At 41.0% G+C, this 25,956-nt stretch overlaps 1 protein-coding gene across 1 annotated transcript in view; it reads right to left on the bottom strand.

The window, feature by feature from the left end:
- Positions 1-25,683, bottom strand: part of LOC308467781 (ubiquitin-conjugating enzyme E2 A-like) — a 419,335-nt gene extending 393,652 nt beyond the window's left edge. The window contains exon 1 of the mRNA XM_080989486.1: positions 25,548-25,683. The gene's annotated coding sequence lies outside the window, so the exon portion shown is untranslated. The remainder of the gene's footprint in view (positions 1-25,547) is intronic.
- Between the last annotated feature and the right edge of the window lie 273 nt (positions 25,684-25,956).

Here is a 25,956-nt window from a genome sequence, read left to right as displayed (position 1 = left end):
CCCACCAGTCCAGTTGAGAAGTCCAGAAGATGCAGTAAGCCAGAGGGGGAGTCTTCTGTTGACAAGGACACACTAGCTGGCCCCAGTGGGTCAGAGGGGGTTTCTGATGTGGTTCCAAGGTGTTCCGCACGCATCACGAATGGGAAACCACCCGAGAGGTTTGAAGTCACTAGTGTATGGGTTGGTTTGGCGCAATGCGGACCAGAGAGTTTTGAGGAAGTTCAAGAGTTGCCTGAAGCAGAAGCCAGGAAGTGGCAAGGGGCAATGGAGAAAGAGTTGAACTCAATAAGGTCCTTAGGTGTGTTCTCCATCGCGACGCTGCCAGCAGGCAAGCAGGCTGTGAGCTGTCGTTGGGTTTACAGGCTTAAACCCAAAGCGACTGGAGAACCGCAATACAAGGATAGGCTAGTAGCCAGAGGTTTCACGCAGCGGAAGGGGCTGCATTACACTGAAGTGTATGCTCCTACTTCCAGAAGTGAAACTCTGTGCATGCTCTTAGCCGTAGCTGCCCAAAGAGGTTATCAGGTGCATCATTTTGATGCGGATGTTGCCTATTTGAACTCAGACCTTAAGGAGGATCTGTACATGCTACCTCCTCCAGGGTTTGGGGGCAATAATCCAGATGCAGTCTGGAAGTTGCACAAGTCCATTTATAGCTTGAAGCAATCAGCCAGGAACTGGAACTTTGTGTCTGAATGAAGCCTTGGAGGACTTCCGGGGTTAGCGCCATCGGTAATGGCGGAATTCCTCTGAATCAGAGGAACCTGCTCCGTGGAAATCGGGTCTGGTCGCCGCGGCGAAGGCGGAGGCCCTTCAAAAATCACAGGCGGGTGAAGCCTGTGAACGTGGGATTCGGCGGGCACCATCAGCGCCTCCCCTACTCGTGGGGAAACCCATTTTCGGGGATCCGGAGCAAAGTGGGGTGAGTGGCGCGGTGCTTTGAATCGACTGCTACCTCCACGGAGTGAAGCCGCACAGCCGTTGCCGGAGAGCGCTGACTTTTTCCTGTTGACAGTTGGATCTAAAAGCAACTACCCGTGAGTAAAGCGAAGAATTGGAGTTTCAAAAGTTGAATTTGGCAGCGAACGGGGGGAGGTTTAAAACAGGAAGTCCGCCTCCCTTCTTTGTAAATAGTTGGAAGCAAATAGGCTTAAGCTAAAGCCTTGGAAAGTTTACTTCAAACATCTAAATTACCAGCACTAAAAATAGCGAACCCCCCTTTGGAAGCAGGAGAAGAGGGGGGAGTTTTTGGACAATATTTGCCTGCTAAAAGAGAGGGAAAGAAGCTAAATTTCCATCGCTCAGAACCTGGGAATGGGGTACCATTAAGATTGTTGTATTCAGGAGCTCTGCATAGACTGTGAATAGACCGCTCATTGACAGTTAGTGAAACAAGAGTGATATATTGTTTCAATTACCCTCTTCTGATTCAAAAGGGACTAAAAGGAGTAAAAGAAACTGAGTAATAGTAGCTGAGATTTGATACTAAATATACTGGTGCAATTGTGGTCTGGAAAAAAAGTGACATTTTGGACTAATACAATATAAATAGTAACTATTTCCCTCTAGAGGAGGACTTTGAAATTGCTACAAGGATTGGAATTTTCCAATTCTAAAGATAAGACTCTGGGACTGTGAAATTGACCTTGAAGGGCTTAAGTGTTATGGCAGATGGAAAAGAAAAAATAGATCCGCCAATCCAAGACAAAACAACAAGGTCTGGGAAGATTTGGCGAAGAGCTTCTACATCCGACCCTCCTGCTTCTTCTGTGGCTGTATTAACGCATTCTAAACCAAAAGGAATGATTTCAGAAGAGGCCCTGGCACTTGCTTTGAGCAAAATAAATGAATCATTGGAACAAATGAATAAAAAATTGGATCAGAATACACAAGGTATAAATCAGAATACACAAAGTATAAATAGTTTGGGACAAAAAGTTAACTCAAATACAGAAGCTATTGAGAAATTGATCCAGGAGTCTAATTCAACTCGACAGATCGCAGAGGAAGTTAAGGAAAAGGTTGTTGCTGTGGAAGCGAAGGTAACTCAGCTGGAAACAGAGAGAGTCCCAGACCTTCAGAAGCAACTCGAGGACCATAGGTTGGCGCTCTCTATGATTGAGCTTAAGGAAAAACAGACAAACCTGAGGATTAGAGCTGTACCTGAACTGGAAAAAGATTGTCTAATAGACTATCTCACGGAGGAATTTGCAGATTATTGGGACTTGGATTTGGAAAAAGAGGAGTTTAGAATTGTGAGGGCCTTTAGACTGGGAAGAGGAAGGAAGAAGGAGAAGAACAGAATAAGAGATTGTTTGATTACCCTCCAATCTAAAGAAGAGAGAGATAAAATTTTGGGCTGGCATTATGAGAAGACTTTGGTAATACATCAATCAAGAGTGGAAATTTTCAAAGATATCCCAAAACATCTTCTGGACCTTAGGTCCAACTTTGGAGATTTGGTTGCCCTGTTGAGAAGGAACAAAATCATTTACAGGTGGGAATTTCCTCAAGGCCTATCCTTCAATTTCAAAGGAAGGAAAATAAAAATAAGATCAGTAGAAGATAAAATAAAGTTTCTGCTTAATTACAAAGAAGACCTCCAGAAGGGAATTGGAAAAGAGCCAACAGCATTGGACAGAAGATCACCAGATAGAGGATCAGAGCAAAGAGCACTGGAGAGAAGATCACCAAACAGAGGAACAGTGGACATATCGACACTATCTTTTGGATTGGACCCCCCAGTGAACACCACTACCAACAGAAGAGGAGCAAGCTTTGGGGGCAGTTGGTGGGGTACCAAAGTAACCACATGATGGCGCTGCAGGTCTTGAGTTGGAATGTGAATGGACTGAACAGCCCGGAAAAAAGGCGGAGAGTATTTCATCTATTGAAAAAAGAGCATTTGGACTTGATTTGTTTACAAGAAACACATGTGACAAGGTTACACAGGAAGTTACTGAATAATAAAAGATTAGGCCAAGAATTTATCTCATCGGATAAAGTAAAAAAAAGAGGAGTGGTCCTCTATGCAAAGGAGAGTCTATTACCAAAATTTATATTTAAAGATGATCAAGGAAGATTTGTAGCAATTGAAATTCAAACGCAAGGAGAAATTTTTTTGATAATAGGCATTTACGCACCAAATGAAGGAAAATCGGAATTATTTAAGAAGTTACATGAGACCTTGATGGACTAGATGGATTACAATATGATTTTGATGAGAGACATGAATGGCGTTGTGTCTACAAATATGGATAAGGCACAAAGACAGATAGTCACCAAGGATGCAAGACTACCAAAAACTTTTTTTGATATGACTGAAAATATGGACTTAGTTGATATCTGGAGAACGAAGAACCCTCTGGGAAGAGAGGGAACTTTTTTCTCCGAGGCTAAAATGACATGGACAAGAATTGACCAAATTTGGGTAACCAGAGGACTGGTTCCAAAGACTAGCAAAGTTGAAATTTGCCCCAAGACCTGCTCCGATCATAATGCTGTGAAGATAGAAATGAAATTGACGCCAATTGGTTCCTTTAGCTGGAGGATGAATGATACTTTGTTTAGGAATGAAGAATTTACTAAGAAGGCCCAAAAAACTTTGAGAGACTATTTTGAGATAAATATGAACACTACTGTGGAAAAAAGAGTAATCTGAGATGCAAGTAAAGCTGTCATGAGAGGGTTTTTGATACAACAGTATGCAATTAAGAAGAGAATGCAAAATGAAAAAAAAGACAAAATTCTGGAAAAAATAAAGGAAGGGGAGAAGAAATTGAGGGTGAAACCAAAGTCCCAGGAGATTTTGAAAGAGATAAAGTTATAGCAAGTACAATACATGAAAATGATGAATCAGGAAATAGAATGGAAGATTAAACAGATGAGACAAAAGACATTTGAATCGGCAAATAAGTGTGGTAAACTGTTGGCTTGGCAAATGAAAAAAAGACAAAAACTTAATACCATTACGAATTTGGAAGTAGAAGGAAAGAACATACAGAATCCAGTGGAAATTAGAAAGTGCTTCCAGAGGTATTTTAAACAACTTTATACACAGGAGAAGCAGAAAGAAATGGATATTGACAAATTTTTGAAAATGAATGGACTACAAAAAAATTCTCAAGAAAATAAATGAATGCTGAACTACAAAATAACGGAACAGGAAGTAGAAGGGTCCATTCAGAATATGCAACCAGGTAAATCTCCAGGACCGGATGGACTGACTTCAAGATATTACAGATCTTTGAAAGAATGGTTAATACAACCTTTAAAGGAAGTCTGTAATGAAATACTGGAAGGGAAAAGGGCACCAGAGTCGTGGAAGGAAGCTTACATCACACTTATACCGAAAACAGAGACTGAAAAGACACAACTCAAGAACTACCGCCCCATATCATTGCTTAATGTGGACTACAAAATTTTTGCAGATATTTTGGCTAAAAGATTAAAAAAGGTGTTAACAGAGGAAATCCACAAAGATCAAGCGGGCTTTCTCCCGGGCAGACACTTGTCTGACAATACGAGGAATATAATTAATATTTTAGAAAAATTACAAGTGAAGATTAATACCAAAGCAGTTTTGATATTTGTGGATGCGGAGAAAGCTTTTGACAACATTTCCTGGAGCTTTATGATGAAGAATTTATTGGGGATGGGGGTGGGTCAAGGTTTTGGAAACGGTATAGGTGCAATTTATTCAGAACAGAAGGCCAAATTAGTTGTGAACAATGTAGTGACGGAAGAATTTAAGATTGAGAAAGGAACACAACAAGGTTGCCCAATCTCTCCATTGCTTTTTATATCGGTCTTGGAGGTTTTGTTAAATATGATTAGAAGGGACCAATTGGTAAAAGGTATACAAGTGGGAGCCAAACAGTACAAATTGAAAGCATTTGCTGACGATTTAGTATTGACTTTACAGGAGCCAGAATCCAGCACTAAAAGAGTATTAGAACTAATTCAAGAATTTGGTCAGGTAGCAGGTTTTAAGTTGAATAAGACGAAAACTAAGGTTTCAGAGAAGAATCTAACAGAGATTGAGAGAGATAAGTTTCAGAAGGAGACAGCATTGACACTGGCTAAGAAAGTGAAATATTTAGGGGTTAACATGACTGCTAAGAATGTGGATTTATTTAAGGATAACTATGAAAAATGTTGGACTGAAGTGAAAAAAGATTTAGAAATATGGTCAAATTTGAAGCTATCATTGTTAGGCCGAATTGCTGTGATAAAAATGAACGTATTGCCAAGAATGCTGTTTTTGTTTCAAACACTGCAAATTTTGGACAAAATGGACTGTTTCAAGAAGTGGCAGAGAGATATCTCTAGATTTGTCTGGCAGGGCAAGAAGCCTCGTATAAAATTTAAGATATTAACTGACGCTAAAGAAAGAGGTGGATTTGCCCTGCCAGACTTAAAACTTTATTATGAATCAGCAGCTTTTTGCTGGCTAAGAGAATGGATACTTCTTGAAAACACGGATGTTTTGGATTTGGAAGGTTTCAATAATGTATTTGGTTGGCATGCATATTTGTGGTATGACAAGGTTAAAGCACACAAAGCGTTCAAAAACCATATTGTAAGAAAAGCACTGTTTAATGTTTGGAGAAGATATAAGGATTTGTTAGAAAATAAAACCCCAAGATGGTTGTCACCAATGGAAGCAAAGGCTCAGAAAAAACTCAATATGGAGGCCAAATGGCCGAAGTATCGGGAAATTTTGGAACAAGAGGGTGACAGATTAAAATTGCAGAGCTTTGAAAAATTAAAAAACAGAGTACGACATTGGCTCCATTATTATCATATAATGGAGGCATATAACTTGGATAAAAAACTAGGCTTCTAGGTGGAAAAATCAAAATTGGAAACAGAATTGTTAGACCCTAAAGTTAAGAATTTGTCAAGAATGTATAACTTGCTGTTGAAATGGAATACTCAAGATGAAATGGTGAAATCTGCTATGATTAAATGGGCACAAGATGTTGGACATAATATTATGATGGCTGACTGGGAACAGTTATGGACCACTGGCATGAAGTTTACGACATGTAATGCCTTAAAAGAGAATTTAATGAAAATGATTTACAGGTGGTACAGAACACCAGTCAAGCTCGCAAAAATCTATCATCTGCCCGATAATAAATGTTGGAAATGTAATGAAACTGAAGGTACATTCTTTCACCTTTGGTGGACATGCCCAAAGATTAAGGCATTCTGGGAGATGATCTATAATGAAATGAAAAAGGTATTTAAATATACCTTCCTGAAGAAACCAGAGGCCTTTCTCCTGGGCATGGTCAGCCAATTGGTGCCAAAGAAGGATAGAACTTTCTTTATGTATGCTACAACAGCAGCAAGAATACTTATCGCAAAGCATTGGAAGACACAAGATTTACCCACCAGGGAAGAATGGCAGATGAAGCTGATGGACTACATGGAACTGGCGGAAATGACTGGCAGAATCGGAGGAGTCCAAGATGGCGACGGCTTGGCAGGCAGGCTTCGGAGCTCCGCTGATAACAGGACTGTAGTTGGCGTTGACTGCCACCCAGGGAAGTAGTTTTTCCTTTTTTTACTTCTCTACTTTTTAACTTACCGAGATTCTGGCAGCACCTTCTTGTCAATGCTGTGGGAGACATCCTGGGGAAGTTCTGTGAAGCATCCTGGGCAAGCCGCCAGCTGCTAGCTATTAACCGCCAACTCCCTTCTATACCTTGTTCCTGAAACTCCTGGCAGCCTCCACACAGAGAAGCTCTTAAATTGAACAAACTGAACAAACTTAGCACTTTCTATTCTTTTCTCTCTTTTTTGGTTGGGGAAACCTCTCCTTGTTTACTCCCCACGGTGACGCTATGCCTGCTAGTAAACGCCACAGGGACCCAGAGGATGTAGCTCTCTCACCGGTTCCCAAACAATCTAAAATAGAGGACTTTTTAAACAAATCTGCTTTTACAGTTCCAACAAAAAACCGGTTTTCTCCTCTTGAAGATGATTGTGAGTGTGGGGAGAGTAATCAAGGTGAGAGCGTGGAATTGGATCCAGCAATGGGGCAAGCTGATCCTGTGCTCCTCAGAGAGGAAGGAATAACAAGTAGGGAGAGCACCCAATTAACTCTAATTGCAAGAACGGTTGAGCATATCTTCCAGCAAATTAGAGGTATTGCCTCTCAAATAACCCAGTTATCCAAAGAGGTCCACAGTTTATCAGTTAATAAAAAGCAGGCATCAACAGACCACCATCGTACCAAAGGAAATTGGCGACAACAAGAGCAGAGCCCTAAGCTCAACATAGAACGTGCAGAGGCTCTTAAAACAAACTCTTCTTATTTAATTTTCCAACCAAAAAAGATCTGCATGACAATTTGTGGAAGGCCAGATCAAACTCCTAGCTGGAAAGGTGCCCAGCATTCCAAACGACATTTATCAGACTTACTTGGCATGGGACTTACAGAGATCGACCTCGTTAAGACTGAACTCTTGAGTACCACAAATCAAAGCCAAAAAATTATGTTAACTTTTTCCTCTACTAGACTGCCCTCACTGATTCACAAGCTGAAATCCAGATTGTCAAGCAGAGGAGTTTTTCCAACCCGGGTATTTCGCAATTCTATTGTTGCACCCTTATGTAAGATGAGGACTGCTGCTTCAGAGGGGCTCACAAAACCAAAGCCTGGACCCCCAATGGAAGTAATAACATCACAAAAAAACTTGGCAGGTGGGGAGGAAACAGACATGCCTGAGTTGAATCCGCAGGATCATGCCCAACATCAAAACAACCAGGTGAGTCAAAAGGAACAGCCGATTTCTCTAGACAATCATCTTCAGGAATCTGAGCACTCTGTAAATCCTTTGGAAGAGGATTTTCTCAGCTCCTTTAGGAATCTCCCTCAGGAAGAGCAACAAACAGTTATCAAGAGGCTTGATCTTATGAGCCAGACATTGAAAGAGATTAAAGAACCGGAGGCAGAGATTGATAATAGATCCAATGGCCACAACAGAATGATAACTCTAGAACCACCGGAGTATTGGACAAAGATGAGATATTTAGAAGAGGAGGAGTCAGGAAATACACCCAAGAAATCCCCATTGGCAAACAATTTGCAAAGAAAAGGCCCAGTGATTACAAATGTGAGCACTTTATGTACGACGACTGAAATAATCGAACATCTGGATTATTCCACTAGCATTAGCAATAACCTGTTGCCTCAAAAACTGGTAAACTCCGAGAGCACATCGGCCAACAATTGACTAAGAGTAAATCATTGTAAAACAATTAAACTTCTCTCATGGAATGTAACAGGGTGGACGAACAAGATCCAAGACAGTGATTTCTGTTCTTATCTACAAACACATGATATCATCTTTCTTCAAGAAACCTGGGCAAAAGAGGGCACTATGGTTGAATTACAGGGTTTTACAAGTTACACTCAACCAGCTCTTAAAACTGTAAAGTATGGAAGGCCTAGTGGGGGGCTGGCGGTGCTGGTGTCAACCTCTCTTAATGTATCAATTCAACAGTGTCCCTCGTTGACCACCCCTAATTTTTTAGTGTTGTCCCTTTCTGATAGTCTCCTGAGAAATACTTATTGCATATGCGTGTATATACCTCCAGTAAAGTCTTGTGGGGAACTGAGATCATATTGGGATAAACTTGACCAACTACTCGAAAGTATAGACTCTCTGTCACCTAACCCTTGGTTTATCTTGGGAGGTGACTTCAATGCCCGGATCGGCCTTGTTTCCCCACAAAATACAATATTATCTGGTCTAAACTTGGAGGACGAACCTGAAATCTGTCAGAGGGCAGCAATGGACACCATTCCTAATCGCGCTGGGAAACATCTTTGTGAACTTATAATAAAGCATAACCTTTTGTTATGCAATGGGCACGGTCAAGGGGATCAAGAGGGTTATTTTACTTATATCTCCCCCAGAGGATTTACTAGCACCATAGATTATATCCTAACATCTAATAATGTGCCAGTTAACCGAGATACCTTCAGGATAATTCCCAGAGCTGAAAGTGACCACTTTCCACTTGAGTTATCTCTGACATTATTCTTTTCTCCTGCCTTTCCTAAATTATTGGATGAAACAGAATATCTGATACTTGGAAATAGAAGGTTAAAATGGAATGCACAGGTCCAAGAAAAAATGATTCAGATCCTGGATTCCCATGAATTTGCTCTATTAAAGGGGGAAATGTTGTTAGAAACAGGAAACGTAATTGGACTTTATGAGAACATAATCAACCGAATGCGCCCACTGATGACCACAGCTAGTGTGATAAAAAACAAAAAGTTTAAGAGACAGACTTGGTTTGATAAGGAATGTCAGAATAGCAAAAAATGCCTAGCTAGGGTACTTAGAAAATTGAAGTTAAAACAGGATAAGCACAATCTTGCCCTACAAGCTGAGGTAGCCCAGTTACGAAACAACTATAAATTATTACTTAAAAGCAAGAAACAAATATATTATGAACAACAGTGGAAAGAATTGGGAGATGCAGCACTTCAGAAGGACTCACGGAAATTTTGGCATCTGGTTGCCCAAGGCACCAATGGGCTGGGCTACTCATTAGAAGCATCTGTCCAAGGAAAGGATTGGGTGACATATTTTACAGAAATATATCGCCCCTGTCCTGACCTACCCCCACAAGTTTACTATTCTCAGTTATCAGAACTGCCAGAATGGCCAGACGTCACGCCCAATCAGATTAAGAGGCTAATCGCAAGCCAACTAGCTAATAAAGCTCCAGGAGAAGACATGATCCCAATGGAGATCTATAAGATAAGACCTGATTTCTGGTCACCCATTTTTGCAAAATTGTTTTCATACATTAACAGCTCAGGTCATATACCTGAAGGGTGGAAGTTGAGTATAATTGCCCCAATATATAAAAAGGGCGATAAGAAAAACCCTGCTAATTATAGACCCATTAGTTTGTTAGATGTAGCCTCCAAACTATATGCCAGGCTCCTTCTTGGGAGACTAGAAGAACGGGCAGATACAAATAAGGTGATATCTGAAGTCCAGGCAGGTTTCCAAAGAGGGAAATCCACATTGGACCAGTGCTTTGTGCTGAACTTTCTGCTATGTAAATACATCCATAATTTGAAGCAAAAATTATATGTTGCTTTTATCGATCTAAAGTCAGCTTTTGATACGGTCCCAAGACACGCATTGTGGCAAAAATTGGAAAAGACAAATATAGACCTCCGTCTATTATTTCTCATCAAAACATTATATACTGACACATCAATACAAGTAAAGGTGGATCTGGCTGGCCATCTCACCACTAGAATTAAGACCACTACTGGAGTCAAACAGGGATGCATTTTGGCACCTTTCCTGTTCAATTTTTATATTAATGACATGGTTAAAGAACTGGAGGGCCTACAGTTTGCCCCTGTCACAATTCTCGACCAAAAACTCTCAGTTTTAATGTATGCTGATGACCTAGCACTTGTATCTAGAACCCAGGTGGGCCTGAGACGGCTGCTTGCAAAATTAAGTTCATATTGCATGAGGAATGCTTTATCTATAAACTATGATAAGACGCAGGTCATTGTATTTGGGAAGCGTTCTAAAAAGCATGTTTGGCACCTGGATGAACACATCATAAACCAAGTAAATACGTTCAAATATCTTGGATTGATTTATTCAGAAACGGCATCTTGGAATACATCATCATCATCATCCTTTTTATTCGACCGTCAGCCAGAAAAAAGTACATTTTGTCAATACACAGTTAAAAACATCCAGGAAGATTTTAAAACTTAGCCAACACTAAAATGGGCTAAACAGATAGCCCCATATCAATACAGTCAATTATAGTCTTGCGACGCTTAAAAGCTAAAAAGAGAAATTTGGCCACCAAGGAAGGTATGGCTCTAGTGGTGTTATTCAGCAAGTATAAAACCTGGTTTTCTCCAGGTAGGGAGCTGAATTGACATAGGAGTGGGTCTATAAAATTTTGTCTAAGCTCTGCATAAGAAGGGCAAGTCAAGAGAATGTGTTCTGTGGACTCAACCACACCCATGGCACAATGACAGGTTCTCTGGGCATATGGTACTCCCCTGTACCTTCCCCACAATATCGCAGAGTCAAGGACATTTAATCTAGCCACTGTAAGAAGTCTATGGTATTCCACATAGTGGATTTCTGCAAGGTAGGGGGCTGGTATGGTCCGATAAATCTGGTCCCCTAGGAACATCCCTGGTTTTACCTGGGCTATGTCCTCTTGTCTGGCAATGTCACTCAGTCTCCGGGAGATCACAGCTCTAGCTTGATTGTACGTCATAGACTCAAAGTAAAGGTGAGACAATCCGCAGGATTGAACCTCATTAATGACCTCCCTTTCCCACGATGATTGGAAATCGTCCCTCAATATCAAGGGGGCAATACCCACTGGTTTAAAACAAAGCTTGAGCCATAGCCAGAGCTTCGTCTTCAAGGCCACAAACCGTAGAGCTTGCCAGCCGACCTCTAATCTCATAACCGCGCCCGCTACCGAGGGGGGAATCCTAAGGATGGCTCTAAGGAATCGCGTTTGGATAGAATCCAGTTTCAAAAAATCCCTACGGGAGCCTAAAGAGATGCCCACCAAAAGAAGGGGGAGGACTTTCATTTGAAAGAGTCTCAAAGCTATCTTCACTGATTGAGCCTGATTCTTAGCATATAGAGATCTAATCTGGATGGCTGCTTTAGATGCGTTAGTTGTTATATAGTCTCTATGGGCCAGAAAAGACCTATTTGACTGTATTACTTGTCCCAGATATTTAAAGCAGTTAACCTGCTCTAGGGGGATCCCGTTCATCGACCATCGATGGAGTCTCGGTCGGGCAGAGAAGACCATGATCTTGGTCTTAGCATAGTTGGGTTGGAGCTCATGCTGATCACAGTATTCATGTAGAGCTTGCAGCATTCTCCTCAGTCCAATAGGGGATCTGGCAAGAAGTGCGGCATCATCCGCATACAGAAGAATGTTCAGAGATCGGCCTGCTAATTTGGGGGGGTGGAAAGCATCATTGGCCATGTGAGTCACCAGTGAGTTAATGTAAAAATTAAACAATGCTGGGGCCAATAGACAACCCTGTCTTACCCCTCTAGTGGTGGTAACAGGGTTGGAGACTAGGCCTTTGTTGTCTAGCCTGATTCTCAGAAAGGTGTTTGTATGGAGGCTGATAATCAGATGAAGGAGACGACGATCGATGTTTGTAGCAGCCAGTTTTGTCCATAGCTGCTTTCTAGAGATTCGATCAAATGCCTGCTTAAGGTCAATAAAAGCCACATGAAGAACCTTTGGGGCTTTGCCGGCATACTTTTCCGCCAGGTGATTCAAGGTTAATATTTGGTCTGTGGTAGATCTTCCAGGGCGAAAACCCGCCTGTTCATCGGCAATGATATTGTCGTCCTCCATCCATTTCGATAGTTTGTTTAGCAGGTACCCCGAGTAAATCTTCCCAATGACATTTAGCAAGCTGATTGGCCTAAAGTTGCTCGGCTCTGTACGTGGTCCTTTCTTATGTATTAATACAATCAACGCAGAGCTCCAGCTTGAGGGAAATTTTGCTGTTTTGTTTATATGTGTGTAAAGTGCTGCTAAAAGTGGGGTCCACCAATCTTTATTTGCTTTGATGACATCAATGGATATAAGGTCATCACCGGGGGCCTTGCCTGCTTTAAATCAATCTATGAGAGTTTCAACTTCAGGGCATGTAACTGGGTCCCATTCAGGCAGTGCTTCCGGCTCCACCGTATCTCCGCAGGCATCATGAGCTGCATACAGATCGGCGAAGTATCTTTCCCAAGTGTCCGCTGAGATGTGGGGTTCTATTCTTGCAAGTGGCCTACCCAGGTATCTGGAAATTAACTGCCAAAAAGAGGCTGGATTTCTATTCTCTGCGGCTATCCAAAGGTTATTCCAATTGTTTCTTTCTGCCTCAAGCTTCTTTTCCTTTAGTAGGGCTTTATAACTTCTCCTGAGGGTGATAAGACGGTTATTTGGCATGGGGTCATTTGATGCTCTGTATGCCAACCATTCATTATACAGATGATTCTTGAAGTTTTTGCATTCCTCATCGAACCATTTTTTGTGGAAAAACTGTTTACCATGCTTTGTGGGGGACCGAGCTAGTGTTGGTTTTAGAAGTTCTACTAAATCGTCATACATTGGTAGAGGCTCATCCGCCTGTATAAGGGAAGCCCTTTTTATTTGGAGCTGATCAGACCAGAGAAGTTCGTTCAGCTGCTGGGCCGAATTGGAGGTCCATTTAAGGGCTGTAGGTCTTATCTCCAGATGGTCATTTGATAGGTGCACAAAGGAGTGCCTATCAAGTTCATCAGCCAGAGTCAAGGAAATTTCTAGAGGGAAGTGATCACTCTCCAATCTTGAAACCACCTTAAAGCTGGATATTTTTGGGGTAAGGTCAGGAGATATCCATACAAAATCAATAGTGGATGCACGTGAACCTGACCAATAGGTGAATTCGGCAGGGTAGTCCGAGCTGATTGCCCCATTTAGCAGAAGGAAATTGAGGGCCAGCAAGGTTTGCCTGCATTTGAAACCTGCGTAAGTGGCTATGTTATCTTTGAATTTCCTTGGTAAAAGATCTGTAGTCATAAGAGGTGAAGAAGGGTACTTGCTAAATTTAGAGAAGAAGATTTGGTCAGTGTGTGACAGGCGTCCATTAAAATCTCCCGCCAACAGAAAAGTGGCTTCGGGGTATTTATCAAAAAGCGTTTCCAATGTCACTTGGATTTCCTGCCATCTCAGATCAACCAAATTTCTCTTATAAATTGGACATAAGTAGATATTGATCACTACTATCGTTTCCTCTGCTGTTTGCAACTTTATAATCAGCATGAGTGACGACTGGATGTCGATTTTTTCGGCCTGAAGATTTATGGCTAAGGAAACAAAAGTAGCCAAGCCTCCTTGCGGTCTACCATGTGATAACGAGTTCTGCGTGGCATTCAGGTAGAAGCCCTTGTATCCTGTTAGATAGAAGTCCTCACAGGCCCATGACTCTTGGAATAGGAGGATGTGGCTGCCATTTATGTAAGCAACAAATGATGGATCTGTCAGTTTGGATTTAATACCAGCCACATTCCATGATAGTAGTGTAAGAGGCCGCTTTGTGTTTCCCTCAAGTCATGATTTCTCTTGCGTGGTTAATCCTGGAGAATCCAAATAGGGGTGCATGCTGCGTGAAGGGGCAGTAGGGTGAAAAAAGGCAGTGATTTTTGATTGTTTGCACTTCAGGTTCAAGTTGTCACATGTCACAGGAGCAGCCAGTGGCTGGGGCGAATTTACAGATCGCTGTAAGAGAAAATCTTGATACAAGGGGGTGTTACTAACCGACAAGTCCATAGACTCGTCGTTTGCCGTATACTCTGTAGTTGCAGGAGTCGTGCCTTGAGGATCGAGGCTTGTTGATGGGAAAGCACTATGTAAGACAGAAGAAAGACATCCTTTTCGGTTAGCTTCCAGTAGCTTGTTTAGCCTTGCCACTGCCTCAGTGTTTGTCCAAAGGGCTACTGGATCCCCCAGTGTCTCTTGCATCGTCATGGTATCAGCACAAGGAATGCAGCCATTTTGAGGATTGGAGATCGTTTTCGCTGCAGGGGGGTCCACATAGGCTTGTGTCTGCCAATCTTTAGAAGCATCTATAGTGGCCAAAGCTGGACCCGTCAAAGCTCTACCCCTTAAGGCAGTCCCTTCTTGCCGGTGGGATGGTCGGCTAGTAAATCGTGGGGAGGGGTTCATAGGAAGGGTCCGTTGCTGCGAATTCCGGTCCTCAGTCCTCCTTGTAGGCCGGCTAACCAAATTTGCTGAGTTTGGGATTTTCCCAATAATGCCCCTACAATTGTTAAAGAAGCATCTTTGTGGAAAGATTCCAAACCAGTTGAGACGATTTTGAAGTTTGCTCAAAAGTGCAGGAAGCCTGGGAGAGTCGAACTTGAGCAACAAGCGCTTAAATTTTGGAGTCTCTGGCAGCCATTCTAATGATAGGAGACCACCCTGGGCAAAGTAAGACCTGGTCAGCATTCGCAATGAGATCACAGCAGCTTTACGATTTCTCCAGGCATAATAGGGGAAGCAGGAGTGAACGATGTTCAAGCATATATTGTTAGGGGTGAGTTAGAGGTTTACTAGCTGCTGCCCCCTACTTAGGCTCTGTGCCTCATAATTATCAGGTCCCTGATGATTTAATGGCTGGTTCAAAATCGAGACAGGGGTTTTGGTGAAGGTATTTAGTTTTCCCTCTAACATTTTGATGGAAGCTGATAGCACCTTTATTTCGTCAGCCAAGTGAAGGCAACATTTCTGCAAAGTCCTCAGCTCCGCTGATTGTACTATATCACATAAAGATTTACGATGAGGGTCGGGGTAGGGAGAGAGGCCATCTGGGCTGGAGGTCATATCCAACAGCGATTTGTCTCCTGGCAAGGGAGTATTTGAAGTCGTTGCGGGATCATGTGGACAGTCTGTCTGCTTGGAGGTGTTTAAAAGGTTGTTTGGAGTCATTGCAGGATCATGTAGGCAATCTAACTGCTTAGAAGTAACAGGTGAAGGAGGCACAAGATTGCAGAAAAACTCCTCCAATGACGAGATAGAAGGCTCTAAGATCTTAGGTGGTGAATCCAGCCCAGTAGGCTTCGAAACCTTAGGCCTAGGTTCTGAGGCATTAAAGGAACAGTCTTCCACAGAAGAGGTACGGCCACGTTTTAGATTTGTCATGCTAAACCCCTTGAGCGGCTCGGTTATCTAAGAGTCCTTCGAAGGCCAAGCAAGAGCTGGTGGAAGGCCAGGGAAGCGCGGCCGGTGGCTGCCCAAGTTACAGCTAATCAGGTTGTTAGTGAAGCTCACTAAGGAGATTTATGGCGCTGGCTTTGCAAGCTTCCACAGGGTGAGCTCCTGGCGTTATCATCAAAACATTATCGTGCCAACTTAGGAGCGGAGTAACTTACAGCATGAACTGGAAAGGGGAGCTCCGGCAAGCGCGTCTTACTTCGTCGCCATCTTGCCCCCCCCCTCCCCTTACCCATCTTGGAATACACAGCTATCCAATATTAAATTGCAAGCCTTAAAATCAGCAAAAGCCATTCTGAAATTTGCTGCATGTAAAGGTGGAAATCTGGTCAACCCAGCTCTATCTGTGTATAAAGCAAAAACAATGGCCCAGATTTTATATGGTGCAGAGGTTTGGGGTACCTCAAAGGTCTCCGGTCTGGAACCCCCACAGAATTATTTTTTAAGAGTTCTTTTAGGTTTACCCAAAGACGTGCAATCTGCCATGGTCAGGTTGGAAACTCGCATGTTGAGCATAGAGAGCCAAATAGATAAAAGAATTCTCTGTTACTGGTTTAGAGTTCAACAGATGGACAACACTAGGCTACCAAAAAAATGCCTGATTGAGCTCTCAAATGGATTACCCTTTAAAAACTGGGTACATCATGCTGCCCAACTGATGGGCAAATATGACCTCTCAGTGACTGAGATTAAAGAACTCCCCTTATATTCACAGAAAAATATTTTTAAACGAACCATAAGAGCAGTGGCAACTAAAAACGATTTAAACTCTATGTGCACATCTACATGCGCCCCATTGTATTTTAAACTTAGAGAGGTCAATGAACACATATCTTATTTTAATGAACTGACTTTTGCACAGCTTCGAAAAGCTTTTACAGAGCTACGACTAAATACAATAAGCTCTGCTTATAGAGATGGGAGACATAGAGGCATACCAAAAAACGAACGTGTTTGCATTAGGGGATGTTCTGAAGTAGAGGACCTTATGCATTATATCTTGCACTGTCCGTTATATAATGATGCAAGAAAAAGATTTTTGGTACCTATAATGACAGGGTCCCCTGGCCAGAACCCCCTTGATATGATGTTATATCTCCTTGCAGACACAGATAAGTATGTGACCTGGCGGGTAGCACTTTTTGCAACTGCTGCTAGGAAAATTAGAGCAAATTATATAGCCAAGGTAGCCATTAACTGTAAAGGAGATGAATTTATTTGATCCTATCTATCTACCTCAGGCTATGCTCTATCTTTGTCACCAAACTCTGAGTATAAATTGCACACTGTATTAATTGATATTGTTTTTAACATTAGTGACCATGTGATGATTTTATCATTTAATGTTTTTATTTGTACATTGGGGTACTTTTATAGCTTTGTTTAGAGTATGTAATGTTTTAATAATATAAATGTTTTAAGTCTTTTTTTACCAATTCAGTATATTTTCTTTTAATTGTCAAATAATTCTGTGTACATTGCGGCAGCCTTTGGCTATGTGCAATAAAACTGACTGAGACTGAGACAGACTGGCAGAATCCGAGACCAGCGAGAAGAGTCAGTGGAAGAAGATTGGAAAAAATTTAAAGTATATTTACAGAAACATTGTAAAATTAATGAGTGTTAGAAGGATGCTGGAATGAAGCTATATGGTTTTAGTAGAAATGTAACAAAGAATTAAGTAAAAGCTGATTGATAATGGGCCAAAACGAAGAAATTTAAGGTTAGACCGTTAAGATAAATTATAGAACAAAAATTGAGAAAGATGGAAAGAATTTGCTGAAATAGTGAATTGAACTAGAATACAAAAAAAGGGAGGTGTGAGGAGGTCGATGAAACAAGTAAAGGAAAGGTAAAGATATGGAATATTGGATGTGTGTTTTAGTCTTTTTGTTTATTTTTACTGTATTGTTGTATTGCTTTTCTATGTTTTTCTTTTTATGTATTGTAAGGTATGTTCTGAAATTTTTTATTTGTTTATTGTTGTCTTCTTTTCTTTTTTTGGTAATCTTTAAACTTCTAATAAATATCATTTAAAAAATAATAATGAATGAAGCCTTGGAAAACATGGGTTTCAAGAGGAGTCTTGCTGATAGCTGCCTGTACCTGGGACGGTCAGGAGAGACACAGGAGCTGGTGTTGGTGTTTGTTGATGACATCATACACGTGGCTAAGACAGGTAAACATATGCAAGAGTTTGCCAAAGAGCTTGGAAAGCATTTTAAGCTCAAGAACCTAGGTCCGGTAAAGGGTTACCTAGGCGTCCAAGTTGATAGAAGTGAGGACGGCAGTTTCTTGCTCAGTCAGAAAAGCAAGATTGAGCAGTTGCTTGAGAAGTTCAGAATGGCTGAGTGTGCAGGGGTCAGAACACCCATGGAGACAAGCTACGTGAAGGACAGTCAGCTCGGGGAACGTGCCGAGTTCTCAAACCCTGAGGTTTTTCAGTCCTCTCTAGGGAGTTTTTTGTATCTTTCCCAGTGGAGCAGACCAGACATAGCGTTTGCTGTAAATCTGCTCAGCAGGGAGGCTACAAAGCCCAGTGTGAATGCCTGGAATGGCATTAAGAGAGTGCTGAGGTATCTGCAGGATACCAAAGATTTTTGCCTTGAACTGTCAGCTGAGGGTGACGCACAGCTCACATGCTGGACTGATGACGATTGGTTGGGTGGGAGTCCCAAAAGCAAAGTCTCATTGCGCTTTCCTCTACTGAAGCTGAGTTCAGTGCGTTGTCAGAACTATGTAGAGAGCTAGAGTTCTACAGGTGTTTGGTCCAATAGATCTGTGGGGATTGTTGTTTGCCCATCACTGTGTGGGAAGACAATCAACCCTGTTTGAAGTTGGCAGAGTCTGGTCAGTTCAAGTCCAGAACCAAACATTTAGACATACGTTTCCAAAATGTGTGTCAGAGTGTCCAGACAGGCTTGGTGAATCTGAAGTACTGTCCCAGTCAGGAGAACCTAGCTGATGGGTTCACTAAACCTTTGAGCTTCCAAAGAAATGGGGAGTTCTGTGAAAGTTTGTGTTTGGGGTAAGTGGATATACTTACAGTTTCCCCAGTGTACAAGACAAGAGCGGATGTGAGGAGAATCAGTGCTTACAGGGCTAATAGCTCTATGTGTTGTCCTGCCCACTGGGGGGGGGGGTGTTCACATATGAGGATTGTTCTTTGTGTGTGAGCCAAGTTACTTTCGTTTTTGGTCCAAGGGAGTCAGTCATCCCGGATGATTTATTTCTCTGCTGTAAATAAAACGCTTCTTAGTTTAGGAAGAAACTGTGTATGGACTGTTATTTCTGCACCCACACAAGGCACACACCGCTGTTCCCGATACTCTGCTAGAAGCTGCGAAGTCCAGAGGCGCAAAGGAAGCATGCTGGTAGTCCAGAAATCATCACAGATAATGGGTGTGAAGCGGGGGGGGGGGGGACACACACACACTCCTTAATCCTTCACACACAACTACAGTATGGTTGTTGAATTTTGTGTTAAAGAGACTGAACAGAGGTCTGTATTAAGGGTGTGGCATTTCTGCATTTGTGAACTGGTGTATTTAATGCAACCTTTGCCAACCTGGGAGTTGTAGTCCAAAATGTGCTTAGAGGGCACCAGGTTTGCAAAGGCTGATTGGTCTTTACCTGTGCTCCTTGCAGAACCTGTACATCACCGTATTTCTACCCCATGCCTGTTGTGGGTGGGTAGGGAATGGGTTTCTCCTTTTGCATGTGTATTTTAAAGCACCTACAACCACCACTGCTACAAATCTACTAAGCACTCACACTTGCCTTGTTTAGTTTCGACAGTTCTGCTGCCTGAATTCCTGAATTCTTCCCATCCAAAGAATGTTCCCATGGGACTGCTTCCTCACACAATAGATTTAGGAGGCTTTTTGCATGCATCTTCTAGTTAAGTGTGAAAGTAGCTCCACCTTGTAACATGTTTTTTATGGCTTTGGTTCATAGGATTGCTCTCCCCGTGCCCCCACGGCTCCTCTAAATTTTTAGGATTTGTGTGGTATAGTGGGTAGAGTGTTGGGCTAGGACCTGGGAGACCAGGGTTGAAATCCCCACAGTGGATGTCACAGTCACTGCCTCTCAGCTAATCTACCTCACAGGGTGGTTGTGTGGTGATTAAAGGAAGAAAAGGAAAGCCATGTAATGCCACCCTTCGCTCCTTGGAGAAAAGGTGGGATATAAATGCAATACAATTATAGAAGCCACAAGTAAGCCACTGTGAGCAATTCAGGTGAACACAGTAAGTACAATATGGAAATAAATATGTGCATTTGCTCATGCAAAGAAGGCATTGTCCTGATCCACTTTTGATCTGATTTGCATCACACACAACAATGTAAATATTTACCTATTCACCATATTTACACAGTGCCAGTGTGGTTAGAGTGTCAGACTAAACCCGGACCAGGGTTCAAATCCCCACTCAGTCATAAAGCTCACACTGGGGTCACAGTCACTGCCTTTCAGCCTAATTTATCTCACAGGGTTGCTGCATGGGGATTAAATGAAGAAGGGGAAAACCATGTACACTACCTTGAGCTCCTTGGAGAAAGGGGGGGGGGAGTATAAATGCAATCAATGAAATTAAATTGTCTGCAACATTAGTTGAAATTAACGGGGAATGGACTCCTCCTGAAACATTTTGTGGATGGGCTAAAGAAGCCGAGATGCCGAAACTGTCCAAAATAAACAAGACCCATTGAAACAAGTGGGACATGTGGCTCTAAAACATCAGCACATTGATTTCCACAAAAATGGAAAAATGAAGACCCCCCCACTATAACTTAAGGAAAACCATCTTAATGATAAAACTTACAATATGAGAGAAACACAATAGAGAATAATAAAACAAATTTATTGAGAGGTTGCCTTTGTTTTTTACTTTTTTTTCAAAAATTTTTATTGGTTTTCCAAATTTATAATAAACATAGCAACAAACAAGAAAAACATAATAATATCAAAAAACAAACAAACAAACATTCATTCTAACTGTTATAATCCCACTTTTGTTATCATTGTTGGGTGACGTCCTCAAATCCCCCTAGCTGAGTTTCCATATAGTTCATTGTAGCAGTTTTCCAACACTATTTTCATATAAAATTTACTTAGTCAATTTACATCTTTCTTTCTATTCATTTTGACTTCTATCCATAGTATTCTACAATATCACATATTTAAATCCTAGGCCAATCTGTTACTCACAAGTTATTCTATTTAAGCAATCTTAATTTATTTAACTAAATAATCTTTAAATTGCTTCCATTCCTCTTGATAATCCTTCTCCTTCTGGTCGCAGACACTTACGGTCAGGTCGGCTAGCTCCAAAAAGTCCATCATCTTCACCTGCCATTCCTCCACTGTTAGTACTTCTTGTAGTTTCCAATTTTTGGCCAGCAAAATTCTAGCTGCAGTTGTGGCATAGAAAAAAAAATCTAACATCTTTCTTGGGCAACTCCAAACCTATTATCCCAAGTAGAAAGGCTTCTGGTTTCTTGATAAATGTATATTTCAACATTTTTTCCAATTCATTATAAATCTTTTCCCAGAAGTCTTTCACCTTGGGACACGTCCACCACATATGGTAAAAGGTACCTTCTTTTTCTTTACATTTCCAACATAGATCACTCTTGTGGTAAATCTTTGCTAGTTTTACAGGGGTTAAGTACCATCTATACATCACTTTCATAACGTTTTCCTTTAACACCGTACATGCAGTAAACTTGACCCCTTTCTTCCACAACCTTTCCCAATCTTCAAACATTATATTGTGTCCAACATCTCTTGCCCAATCTATCATCACAGATTTAACTTGTTCATCCTTTGTATGCCACTCCAATAATAAATTTTACATTTTAGATAGGTTTTTAACATTAGTATCTAACAACTCTGTTTCCAATTTGGTTTTTTCCGATGCAAAACCATTTTTCTTATCTAACTTATACAATTCATTAATCTGGTGGTAATGTAGCCAGTTTAATTTTTCTTTGATTTGATCAAATGGTCTTAATTTAAATCCTTCTTTATCTTCCAGCAATAAATCAGAATATCTCAAACATTTACTCTCCATATTTAACTTTTTCTGGGCCTTTGCCTCCATTGGCGAGAGCCACCTGGGTGTTTTCCTTTCTAAGAGATCTTTGTATTTTACCCAAACATTATATAAAGATTTGCTGATTACATGATTTTAAAAACCATTATGTGCCTTTATCTTGTCATACCATAAATAAGCATGCCAACCAAATACATTGTCAAATCCATCCAAATCAAGAATATCATCATTATCTAATTGAATCCGTTCCTTAAACCAACAAAGGGCTGCGGCTTCAAAATATATCTTCAAATCTGGCAGGGAAAATCCCCCTCTTTCTCTTGAATCTGTTAATAATTTATATTTAATTCTGGGGGTTTCCCCTGCCAGATAAATTTAGATAAAGCTTTCTGCCATTCTTTAAAACATTTCACATTATCAATAATAATTGGGAGGGCTTGGAACAGAAACAACATCTTTGGCAATACACTCATCTTAACCACAGATATCCGGCCCATTAGTGACAATTTTAGATATGACCATTTTTCAAGATCTCTCTTAATTTCATTCCATAGTTTCTCATAGTTTTCTTTATATAAATTCAAAAATTTCACCGACAAATTTACACCCAGGTGCTTAACTTTTTTCATTAACACTAGGCCTGTTTTTTCTTGAAATATTTTCCTCTCCTCATCCAAATCTTTCTCCAATACATTGGTTTTGCTCTTGTTTAACTTAAATCCTGCTACCTGTCTGAACTTCTGTATCAACTCCAGTGCTTTTACTGCACTGGAGTCTGGGTCTTGGAGTGTTAACACCAAGTCATCAGCAAAAGCTTTTAATTTATATTGTTTGGATCCTACTGTTATACCTTTAACTTGTTCATCCTTCCTTATCATACTTAACAAAACCTCCAGAGCTGATATAAAAAGCAGAGGGGAAAGTGGGCACCCTTGCCTGGTACCCTTCTCAATTCTAATTTCCTCTGACACCACATTATTAATTATATTTTTTTCTTTTTGTTCATGATAGATCACATTAATACCATTTTCAAACTCCTGTCCAACCCCAATACTTTCTAAGTTTTGTATCATGAATCCCCAAGACACATCATCAAAGGCCGTCTCCGCATCAATAAACATTAACATTGCTTTACAATTTTTTTTTGCTTCGAACCTTTCCAAAATGACGATTATATTCCTAATATTATATTTCATATGTCTCCCAGGCAGAAATCCTGCCTGGTCCTTATGAATATAATCAGACACTTTCTTCAATCTATTGGCCAAAATATTTTGTAATCCACATTGAGTAATGAGATTGGTCTATAATTTTTTACATTGGATCCATCTTGGTCTTGTTTTGGAATCAGAGTAATGTAAGCTTCCTTCCAGGTTTCAGGTGCTCTACCCCCTCCTATGATCTTGTTGCAATCTTCTAGCAGTGGCTAAATAAGCCAGTCCTTCAGTGTCTTTTAGTATTTTGCTGATAATCCATCTGGTCCCAGGGCTTTGCCAAGTTGCATTGAATTTATTGCATTATCAACCTCCTGTCGTAATTAAACCATTTAGTAGGATCCTTTTACCTTCGGGAATTTCCTGCAAACCGTTAGTTTTAATAAATTGCTCAATTTTATCCTTGTCTTTACGATTTTTGTACAGTTGTTTATAGTACTTCTGGAAACATCTTCTTATCTCCATAGGGTTCTCTACAGACTTTCCTTCTGATACAATATTTGTGATAGTACTTTGTTTCTGCCTCTTTTTTAACTGCCAAGCTAGGAGTTTCCCACATTTATTTGCAGATTCAAAATTCCTCTGTCTCATCATTCTTAATTTCCATTCTATTTCTTGATTTATAATCTGTGAATACTGAATCCGTAAAGCTTTAATTTCCTTTTGTATCTGCAAATTCTTTGGATTACTTCTCAAATTCTTCTCCTTGTCTTTTAATTGGTCCAAAATTTTATCTTTGTTTTCATTCTGTATTTTCCTCTTAAATGAATTTTGTTGAATGAGAAATCCTCTCATCACTGCCTTACTTGTGTCCCAAATAACTCTTGTTTCCATTCCAGAATTCATGTTAATCCACTCTGAAATTATCTGTGTCACATATGTCTCTAGGACTGGCTCAGAGTCAGAGTCTGATCGTCCTGTCCCGTTCTCGTAATTGCAGAAGTAAAACCTGATCTTCTAAATCACTCTGTTTCTCTTGAACCCCTTGTACCAATCCTAACATCCCTTTTTGTTCCTCCCTTACTTCTGTGACCTCCTCTCTTAATTTTTCTAATTTATCTACTTTTGTCTCCAAGTTACTAACCTTGTCTCCCAATATCCCAAACTGTTCTTTTAGAACTTTGTTTGAGTTCTCAGTATCTCTATGTACTTGTTCCTTCAATGATAAATTAGATTTTTCTATGTCACTACGGACCAGTTGTGTAAATTCTTGCATTGATTTCATCATCTCTTTCCTGAATTCTAAACGCTGCAGTGCAAAAGGGTGTGTCTGTTCTTTGTCGCCTTTTCCCCCATTATCACCCTGTACACTGGCCCGTCTTGCAGCTGCTGCAGCAACCGAAGCTGCTGTTTTCCGTGTTGTTATTCTGTCTGGCCCCGACATTTCTTATCTGTTGGTTCCCAGTATTATATGAGTTGTTCAAGGTCACACCTGCCAGCTCTGAGTCTGTTCGGCCGTACAGCTATCCCCCCCACCTTTCTCCCGGTTTCCCTTTCCCTTTTGTCAGCTATCTCTCTCCCCATCACACTTTCACATTCACTTTTATCCCCTAGGCAAAGGAAGATATAAAAAGAAAAAGAAACAAAAAAGGGGAAACTTTCAATAAAACATGTAACATAGAGTATATAAATATACAATACAATATTTAAAAATAAGGGGGGGGGGACCAGTTAATATTCCAAGAACAAGGGAGGTACAATTAAAAAATATATTAGGTCAGTCCAATTTCCAATTTCCAATATTGTCTTGGAGCAAAAGGAATGCACAAAACAAATTTTTAAAAAAAACCAGCAGAGAAGAGATTATTCTTTAAATTATACTTATCTACTTATAACCTCTCAAATGGTGGTGATTTGCAATATTTCCAGAACTTGTAGGTCCTTTTAGTTGGTTCTTATTTTTAATCCCATGACCGTAGTCTTGTTTTCCAAATCGTAAATTCACAGGCAACTAAAGTTCCAATTCGCAAGCAGCTGAGGCTTTGATTAACAAATCTTATTTGGAGAGCTCTCCATTTTCTTTTTGGGGTACTTTAGAATACTTGGGAAGCTGTTACAGGCTCTTTTCCACTTTTATTTTGGAGGTTGCCCCCCCCCCCAATGTGCAAGAGTTCCCTGCAGGCTTCCTGTCTTTACTTCCCCCTTTCTTCTTTAGCTCCTCCAAATTTTTATAAAGTTGGTTAAACCTCCAGCTGTGTAGATTTTCACTTATATCTCATTGGGTAACTGGATACAATTAAAGTTGCAAGCCATTAGAATGTAACCATCCTTCCACTCAAAGTTAGCTGTAGCAATTCTCCACAGCAATAAACAAAGTCTGAGTCCCATTCACAAAGAAGTTCCCTTGCAGAGCCTGTCCGCAAATATCGGAAACTGACTTCCTCTTTTGTTTCCATTTCGCCAAATTGAAGTTTTATTGTCTAATTGCGCCTTTAAATTGTTTTATTGGCTTTTACCTCTAATTAGGAAGGTCTGCTGCTTCTGGTGTCGGATCGTAGCTTTGGCAGGAGGCTGCAATGTTGCCTGGAGCGTCCCCAAGCCTCTCCCCCTTTCCTCCCGTGTGCTAAACAGCAGCCGGGGGGGTTCCAGGGGGGCAAGAATTTTTGCTCTGCAGGAACCCTTGGGTCCCCACACTCCTGTGAGGGTTTTTTGGGGGTGTGCTGAGCTCTAGCGCTGCCCTCAAAGCCTCTCTGCCGGCTCCGTGTCACAGACGACACTTAGCACACCGACATTTTCCTCCGCAGCAGTCGGAGGAATTTTGTTAGTTTCTGTTAGTTTAATTTTGTTAGTTTCTGTTTCTCACTGAGCAGCTGCTTGGAGTCACAGGACTGTGTTTACGTTCCAGAGACAGTCCAGGCTATTGGA

Source organism: Podarcis pityusensis (assembly GCF_964106645.2).
Source record: "Podarcis pityusensis genome assembly, chromosome: W".
NCBI lineage: Eukaryota > Metazoa > Chordata > Lepidosauria > Squamata > Lacertidae > Podarcis > Podarcis pityusensis.
This window is presented reverse-complemented; position numbering and strand designations above follow the sequence as displayed.